Source organism: Chanos chanos, chromosome 14, assembly GCF_902362185.1.
Source record: "Chanos chanos chromosome 14, fChaCha1.1, whole genome shotgun sequence".
NCBI lineage: Eukaryota > Metazoa > Chordata > Actinopteri > Gonorynchiformes > Chanidae > Chanos > Chanos chanos.
Window position 1 is genome coordinate 16,911,498 of NC_044508.1, and position 10,300 is coordinate 16,921,797.

A 10,300-nucleotide genomic window follows, 5' to 3' on the forward strand; every position below is an offset into this window, starting at 1 on the left:
ACCGCTGGACAAATTTACCACTTTCTCTAAATGGCAGAATAGCAACTGTAAAAATGACCATACTACCTAAAGTGAACTACCTCTTCAAAATGACTCCAACTCAACCCACTACTAACTGGTTTAATTCACTCAACTCCATGACAACTAAATTCTACTGGAAAAATAAACCACCCCGGATTAAACTAGCAACTTTACAGAAACACAAATCTCAAGGAGGACTGGAAGCACCAAACTTCTACTATTATTACCTGGCTAATCAACTACAGTACATCTCAAAGTGGATTCATCCCAACCAACAGAATAACCCATGGATTGAAATAGAACAGTCAGAATGCAAAGAAATTTCAATCTCCGACTTGCAATTCCTTAGCACTTCCATAAAACACCACGATTGCTTCAAAAATACCGTAATCTCAACAACCCTGACAGCTTGGTGGAAAATTAATAAAATCTTTAAATTCACAGTGTCACCATGTAAATACACCCCATATGGCACAACCCAGACTTTACACTCAACAAATCACCACTCCACTCCACCACTTGGAAACAAAGAGGTATCACACAGCTTCAACACATCTTTCAGAATAACACCTTCATCACTTTCCAGGACCTGGTGCAAAAGTATAACATAGGGGAAGAGCAATACTTTCAGTACTTACAATTAAAATCCATTCTAAAATCCAAAATTAATAAAACTAACAATAACCTACATCCACCCCCACTAGTGGAAGAAATGGAAAAAATACATAATACTAAGAAAACTATCTCCAAATTATACAAACTAATATCATCCTCTGACCAAACAATATCCCTCCCCATCCAAGACTGGGAAAAAGACCTATCACTCTCTACCAATGCAGACTTCTGGACTCTAATCTGTAGAAACACTTTCACAATGACAAACAATACTAATCTTCAACTAATACAATATAGAGTAATCCACAGAACACATATCACCCAGCACAAGATGTATAAGATGGGATTCCTAGATTCAGACATATGCTCACATTGCACAAAGAACACCCCAGACAATTATTTCCACTCTACCTGGTTGTGCCCACCAACTTACAACTTTTGGAAACAAGTTACTGACAGAATATCACTTTTTATGAGCTGTAACATCCCGCTCTCTCCATCCCTCTGTCTGCTCGGGGATACCTCTGTGATCAGCCCACCAATCCAAAACCCCCAACCCATACTCATCGCCCTGGCAATTGCTAAGAAAACTATCCTCTTAAACTGGAAAACAAGAAACACAATAAATATCACACAATGGTTAAACCTTCTCATAGACCAGATATCCATGGAAAGAATTTCATTCCAACACAAAAACTTATACTTTCAAAAAATCTGGGCCCCTTTCATAAATTCACTGAATTTGCCTGCTAGCTAACCCCACCCCCCCCCCCCCCCCAAACACACACACACACACACACACACAAACGCATACTTCAAAGAAACTATCACTATTATTGTTATTAGTAGTAGTAGTAACTGTAGTAGTAGTATTATGATGGTATTATTGTCAGTATTGTTGTTATCCTTATTAGTATTATGGTCATCAATGTTGTTACTATTATTATTACTGTTTCCATATTATAATTATTGGCGTTGCTTCCCCCATCACAGCGTCAGTCAGTCCTTTGTCTTGTCCCACGTATAGTTTTTTTTTGTTTGTTTGTTTGTTTGTTTTACTTTTCTTCTTTTTCCCTCACTCCCTTATTACCTTTCATTGATTTTGTCCTTCTGTCTGTCTCCTTGTCTACCTGTTCACCAGTCTGTCTGTCATTCTACAGTATGTCACCTGTCTGTTTGCATGTTTGTTCGTTTGCCTGTCCACCTGTCTCCTCTGTACACAATAAAATTTATAAGAAGAAACAAGAGAAAAAAAAAAAAAGAGAGAGAGAGAAAAGTACGATGCGACTCCCATGTTGGAGGGGTGGTGGCGGGCTTAAAAAAAAAAATATGTTTGGCTGATGGGTTAACTATTGTACCCTTGAGCTGGAATTACATTTGGAGGCATTTTGGAAATGCATTTGCATTGACCTTGTTGTCCAATAACATCCGTTTGGGAATTTCTTTGTGAACCAAGGCATTTTGCAGTAAAGACAAATTAAAAGTAAACACAGTTAGTATTTGACATATAAGGCAGTTTTCCTGCACTTTCGGTTCAGCGTTTTTAATTACATTGACCAAAACAGAGAAGCTGTACAGGTATATTTCAACAGATCCTGTTTTTATTTATGATGGAGAGGTTTAGACGTGTCTCTGTCTCTGTGTCACTGCTAGACTGTACGGACAAAGATCCATTTATGCAATTACCAAATCCCCATTAATACCATACCTCCATCTGTCCCTTCATCAATATTAAGTCAGCGGTCAAAATACGAAGATCCATAACCTCAGCAACAGGCTTTTCCCACATTCACCCAAACTTTATATGCAAATGTCCGGTCAGTGACCTGACTTTTGACATGGAGTTGTAGGCACAAACAGAGCTTCAGCTTGAGGTAGCGTACGTTGAATAACAAATATGTTTTAAATAGTCGTCTAATGGTGACAGCATTTCTACTGAAAAAAAAAAAAAAAGAAAACCCCCTGGGTTCTTCTTACAGTGCTTCCTTGACTTCAGTTAGGTCAAATGTCCAATCATCTTTCTCAAGAGCAGTCCCTTGTGAGTACACATCAAAATCTTGAGGCATGGGTTTAAACTCTTGCCCCCTCTGTTATCGTAATGATAGCAAGGCAGACAGGCAAACAGGCAGACAGGCAGGAGCGAGGAGCAAAATGAGAAGGATGTGAATTGCACGCAGCGCATGGGAAGTGGTAAAACCCTCAGTCTATTGATATTCAGAAATATATGCCTTGGCTTATGGACGCTCTGAACAGGTGGAAGGCATGCCAAAGCAGGCTTTGTGAGGAGAATGGAAAAAGCTCATGACTGTCCCACAAGCTCTTTCCACTTTCTTTAGCATATGGTGAATAAGAGCAGTTCAGACAATCACCAGAAAAGGCACTGAACATAACATTATTCATCTCTCTTTGGAAAATGTTGGTCATTGTAGCACAGATTGTGTGTGTGTGTGTGTGTGTCATTCAAAGTTGATAGTGCAATTATAAGTTCTTTCCATATGTCTTAATTGCTTTAGAGTCTCCATGGCAACCCTAAGACAGTTTTAAGATAATCACTGAATCTAGAAATAAAATGAATACTACGAAGACAAAAGTAAGTTTCTTTAAACTATTAATTTATGTCTGTTGTCTGCTGAACTTCATTTATAACCTACAAAATTGACAATATCAAACAAAACTGATCTTGTTTTCATTATTGGATTCACCCACCCCCAAACACACACACACACACACACACACACACACCTGTGCCGCCCCAGTGCCTTGAAGGACATGCTCTATCTGCGGTTCAAGAAATGCCATTTCACTTAGTCTGCTGAGGCAAATCAAAAGTGAAATATAGTGGCCACTACAAGAGCGGAACACAATAGCAATGCCTAATTCAATGATGCAAAAACAAGTGGGTCTGACTGGATACATTGGCTAAATTGGCATTTTCACTGTGAGTATAAGGAAAAATGGTGCCTCCTTGATATATCAATCAGTTCAGAACTTGGTGCTACTGGCTGATGGAAGCTGAGAGGACAGGGTATTGGACAAGATAAATGATTTTGTCTCCTGCTTTCCAAACACAAATAAAAGTCTTGAAAGACAATGGTTTCAATTCAATCTAAGGTATCTGTTGGTGTGTGTGCGAGCCCGTATGTGTGCCTACATGTGCACGTGTGCTGTGCATGTGTTTTTGTGTGTGTGTGTGTGTGATTGTGTGTGTGTGCATGTCTGTGTTTTCTGAATTACCATTGAGGGTATATAGACTTCCAACAGATGGTTGTTACTCAGATGAGAATTGTACAATTCAGTGACTCACTCCTGTGTAAACAAAATTCCTCCCTTTTAACTACCTGCTTTATTCTCAAATAATCACAGAGTGTACATGTGAGCATGCGTGTGTGTGTGTGTGTGTGTGTGTGTGTGTGTGTGTGTGTGTGTGTGTGTGCGCGTGTGCGTGTGCGTGTGGTGTGTGTGCATGTGTGTGTGTATGTGTGTGTGTGTGTGTGTGAATAAAGGAGATGCCATTTAGGTAGTACAGATATGGCTCTAATCTCTTCAACGTGATGGGGAAAAAATTCTTGAGAAATTAGAAAGTCATTTTAATCAGTAGCAATGAATTTTATGACAATTCTATTTGTGACACAAATGGATCCATCAGTTATTTGTTCGCTTGGTCTGTCATCATTTAAAAATTTAAAATAAAATAAAATAAAATAAATCAATTAATAAAATGATGAACAGGATGCTCTGTTTGTTACCAGTCCTCCTCATGTCCAACTAATATAAAGGCATGCCAAAGGAGGAAGTAAGTACAAACAAACATTGCATACTGCCTGCATTGGAATGCAAGACTTTTGTAATCTGAAATATCACACAGTTTCACCCTTTAAAATGTTACCTTCCCAAATACAGTCTCACATAATCCAAAAACACAAACCGTGCAAATAATGAGGAAAGCAGAAGTACAAGACTTTTGAGCACCCAAAACAAATACATACAAAGACAGAATCAGAATATACTTTGTAAAAAGAAAACTGAAACTTTTTTGCCAGAATAGAAATAGATTTTGTTTCATGATGTGGAGTGTACAAAAGATGCCCGGCAAAGCCCTGGGAACCACTGTGATCCATCAGTGAAAAACGCAAGCAATAATAAATTACTGGATAAAAGATCAAATGTTCCTGGGTGAATAAATTGAGGGAACAAAACTAAAATTGCCACAGAGTTTCAGCATTTTCTGAAAATTTATTTTCAATCTCTCTCTGTCTATTCAAGCATCTCCACAAAGGATTTTCTCTTCAGCAAATCAATCTTCCGCTGATTTTTTTGGCTAGCAGACATTCCCCTGAAATAAACCAGAAATCTCTAGTGGATTCTCTGAGCATCGAAAATGACAGACTCAAAAGCCCTTTCGTTTGTTCAGTCCAATTAACCCCCAGCACTGCTTATCATCTCTTCCACGAGTTCCAGCATCAGCACAGGAATGAGACAGAGAAAAAGATCAAATGGGCCAATGGAAACTACATCTGAGCTATTCAGTCCACGATTAACACGACACCATATTAAGACATGTATAACAAGCAATGTCGGACAGATGTCACAGGAGAGACATACTCAGATTTTTTTTAAAAATTAATCCAATTTTCAAAAAAAAAAAAAAATTAGTTATCTATATGTAAGTAAAGAATTTTTTCCTCAGTCATTTGACTGTGTAGACATGTGAAATTATGAACACAGAATGTCCCCTTTGCTGATAGACATAAGTAGTAGTGTAATTTACACAGTCTGTCAACAATGAACAACTGCGTTTTCGTTCACACCAAAGAGCAAAGCAGGCAGATGATGCTGATCCTCCTCTGTCAATGCTGACAGCCCAGACAATCATGTGCAATTGCCTGATGTCTGACTATATTCTGGCTGCCATTTTAAAATCACTGGAATAAGCACAGGAGGGCTTTGATCTGTGTTTGACTGTGGCTAGTGTTCACTGTCAATATTAATCGGGCAACAGATGTGTGAGCAACAGCTGACATGAGAGAGGGAGAGAGACAGACAGACAGACAGACAGACAGACAGACAAAGGAACAGATGGGGGTGGGGGTGCAGGCAGACAGACAGACAGAGGAACTGAGAGTCAGAGAGAGAGAAAGACAAACAGACAGACAGACAAACAGACAGATGGACGGCCAGACGGACGGACAGACAGACGTAGGAACAGATTGGGGTGGGCTCAGGCAGACAGAGGAACTGAGAGGTAGAGAGAGAGAGAGCGAGCTGAACAGTGTGCTGGGGTGGATGGGTCTGAATCATTATTAACCTGTGCATTTTAAATTTTCGCCAGAAATACATTCTAATAGGGCTCTCGTGGCTTTTTTTTTTTTAAGATGAAAAAGTGTTTGTAACTGGTTGATGTGACGGCTGTATGAGTTCCTCATCTCAGTTTGAGAAAACAAGAAGCAAGGAGGATAGTGCATGAAATACAGTACAGACCCCTGTCAAGCTGCAGGTAACAGCAAGGTCTTAAAGTACAGTTCCCATAAGCCCAGTTTCTTAGAGTGGCGAAGGTTTCAGTAGTTTGCTCTTCTCATTTAGTCACTTCAGAGTGCTGGTGCTGAACAAGGCATTAACTTGGCTCGAAGCTTTGTCTCCTTTTGCAAAGCAGGTCAACTGTATTTATAATGGTCAGCTGCTCTGTAAATGTTGGTAATCATTAGAGGCTTAAGGACTGGAGTTCTTAACACAATTGGTGAGTCAAGCAGTCAACACAGTGGTAAACTGGCATCTGTTGATGTGTCGCTTCGGCAGAGGTTGTATATAAGCAGGCAGCGGCCCGTTTCCACCTGTACAGTTTAACGTCAGTTCCATGGCAGTGCAGTGCACATACAATCCCTAGGTATTTACCTCACACTCACCTGTTTGGATTCACAAATGAATGATTATTGTATGAAATATTGCTAATCAAGACACAAAGCACTTACTGTTTATTTCATTTAAACTTTTGATGGCACGTCTTTTTCGGTGAGTGAGACTAACTGTTTATCATAACTTTGGTTGTGATAAGGAGTCAGTGTGTAATATATGAGATGAGGCTTTCTTCCCTGAGCCCAATGCAGCTGTCTAACCATGGCAGGTAGTGGTTAGGGGCTTGTGGTGTATGTGTGTATCATTTAATTACTTTTTCTACCCATAGTTTGCAGTTGGAGTGTTGATTAGTTTGATGTGTGTGTGTATGTGTGTGTGTGTGTGTGTGTGTGTGTGTGTGTGTGAGAGAGAGAGAGAGAGCGCATGTGTGTGTGTGTGTGTGAGTGAGTGAGCGTGTGTGTGTGTGTGTGGGGGGGGGGGGGGGGGAGGGGGGGGGTTCCATGAGTTAATGATGTATTCAGACCCGTCTGCCCTAGAACTCTCTCTCTCTCTCTCTCTCTCTCTCTCTCTCTATCTGCTCCTCTGTCTGTTCCCCCCTCCCTCCCTCCCTCCCTCTCTCTCTCTCTCTCTCTCTCCCTCTCTCTCTCTCTCTCTCTCTCTCTCTCTCTATCTGCTCCTCTGTCTGTTCCCCCCTCCCTCCCTCCCTCCCTCTCTCTCTCTCTCTCTCTCTCTCTCTCTCTCTCTCTCTCTCTCTCTCTCCCTCTCTCTCTCTCTCCCTCCCTCTCTCTCTCTCTCTCTCTCTCTCTCTCTCCCTCTCTCTCTCTTTCTGCACACATGATACGGCTGCTTGAGGCCCATAAGAGGACAAGGCCTGTGACTCTTTGCTTCTTTCCCTCCCCCCTTTCCCTTTACAAGCAAACAATCTTCAAGCTCTATAAACAAACTGACTCCCCACTATGAAAGAACAGACCTTTTCATGATTGAACTTGTAACTTTCCATCTTGACCTTAAGTGTCTGTTCTGCGCATCCCATTGTCTCTGTCTGAAAGGTCAGCTCTTCAAGTAACCAACATTATTACAGAAATTCCACTCACACTGTTTTCAGCGGCAAACTGTCAAATATGCAAATAAATCTGAATATTGAAGAGTTTTCAAATTAGAGGTATAGCAAAGATATAAGGTGAAAGGTGAGTTTAATATTAAAAATTAAAAATAAAATAAAAAAGAAAAGAAAAGCACAGCCAGCGCCACGGTCAGTCTCAGCTCCAGTGAGTCAACAAGTGAAGAGTTCATATCAAGACTGTGATGTCAGCTCAGGATGTGTCCTGCGGTCTGCTCTCTCTCTCTCTCTCTCTCTCTCTCCGTCTCTCTCTCTCTCTCTCTCTCTCTCTCTCTCTCTCTCTCTCCGTCTCTCTCTCTCTCTCTCTCTCTCTCTCTCTCCATCTCTCTCTCTCTCTCTCTCTCTCTCTCTCTCTCTCTCTCTCTCTCTCTCTCTCTCTCCGTCTCTCTCTCTCTCTCTCTCTCTCTCTCTCTCTCCATCTCTCTCTCTCTCTCTCTCTCTCTCTCTCTCTCTCCATCTCTCTCTCTCTCTCTCTCTCTCTCTCTCTCTCCGTCTCTCTCTCTCTCTCTCTCTCTCTCTCTCTCCGTCTCTGCGGAGTGTGAGATGAAATCTAGGTGGCAGTTCTTCTTTGTGCTGCTGAGACCTAAGAACTACCATATCTACGTAGGACATTTCCTACGTTGGTGTTTTGTTATAAATAGCTCTGACCTTGTACTGAGGGACGAGACATCTCCACGAGTGCCCATCCCAATTAGTCACCTTATTACTCCATGCATAAAATGCTCATATCCCAAGCAAGAGGTCAGCGTTTTCTCAAAAAGTGTCATATTTGCCAGTCTTATAGTCCATCTATGGGGTCTTTTAGTCATGGTAGGTGTGCTGAGGTTTAAATAAACGGGAGTAATTGGAGCCAAGCCAGTACACATTAGCATTTGTCAGTCATGCAGCCATAAAACAGCACAAAAGCAGAAACTCAGCAGATGGTGTCCTGTCATCTCTGCAGACAGATCACATATGGCAGAAAAATTTCATTCACCCAAATCAAATCCTCAAAAAAAAAGGAAAAAAAAAAAAAGGGGGAAATCCTGGAGGGCAATTCTGGGAACTTTTCTTAATAAAACACTTTTTGTGTGCATTTTTTTAGCTTATATCTTTGCGTATGCACTTTAGACAGCCCCTTCGGGCTACAAGCAACATGCGCTGTAGAGACTAAAAAAAGTGACATGAATCAGTGCTGGGAAGCAGATCCGCTACATATAGTTCAATTAGTAATTTAATCTCGTTTTGAAGCAGCCTGTTGGTAGTGTTTTCCACAGTGTTTTCATTACTTCATTACTGTAGTTACAGAAGCTAATTCTTCCAGTTTGAAGTAAATGCTAATTTGGTAAACTGTTTTCGGTGTGGCTGCCTCAACCAAACGAGAGGAGCGGTGAAACGGCTGTAAACCAAAACAGATGACCAATTTCCAGAATCCAGATACTCCTTATTCAATATCAATCTATGCTACTCTCAGACCAACAAAACCATTCTTTATTTATTCTTTTTTTTTCAGGAGAAAAAGTAAGACATGGGGTTTTGAAAATCCTCCAGTTTTCTACAGCATTCACATATGCGCTGCAGTGAGACAGACCTTTTTATTAGTTATAGTAAATCAAAAATAACAGCTGTTTCAGTCAAGCACATCTGGGGATGCGTGCTGTTCACAGTGTCTTTGTGTTAAATTTTAATTAGTGTCCCATATGTTGCGTTGGTCAGATGACAAAATTATAGCAATAGGGAAAAAAAACAAAAAACAGATCAAGTAATAAATACTACAAGTATTTTCCTCATATTGTTACAGATTGGAAAATCTGTAGCTTGGTGTGCTTCAGTTACAACACAAGCTTTAAGTGGTCTGAATGATTGATCTGTCATCTGGTGCAGTGGCAAAATGAACAGGCGTGGATTCTGACAAAAGGGTGACAAAAAAAAAGAAAGAAAAAAAAACAACAACAAAAAAAAAAAAAAAACAGTCAGAAATTTGTATTCTTTTTTTGGGAGAATGCTGTCAAAAACAATAGATTTCACATCATCGTCACCCGATGACCATGACAGCTGTCCTTGTCCTTTCGGGGCCAGCAGAGGTGTTCCTGAGATAAGGCCGCGGTGTGAGGTCTAAAGACATCACCACCACACGCTGACAGCACCCAGAGTCAGGCAGCGGACAGGCCATCACAGAAGAGGAAGCCTTAATTACAGCAGGAAAAACCGAGCCTCCGTCCCCGAGTTCTGTTAACACTGGCTAATGTCAGAGAGCTAAAAGCGCGGAAGCATTTGTTATGCCATTAAAAGCATTCTGGTTCAAAATTACACAGAGGAAATTTTTCTAAAATGAGTGTCAATCAAATAACATGCTCGAGAGACTACTGGGAAGGACAAATGGGTAAGTTGGAAAAAAAAAAAAAAAAAAAAAAAGGTCAGGAGAGACCACAGAGAGTTGTGCAGCCAGACTTGTGTGCTCAAGTCTCTCCTCAAAAATGTCAGAAGTATGAAGCACGTTATATAACAGCAGATCGACCTTAGAGCACATAAATAAAATAGAAATTCTTAATGCGTTACAATCCACAGCACTACAGGTAGTATTGATGTGTGGGCTAACAGTTAAAGATCCCATCTCAATGACACGCAATCAAATTATGAGTCAACAGAACCTTGCACTTGCGCTGTACTTTAAAGAGCCCCCGGGTCTTTTTTTTCCCCTCAGATGACGACATT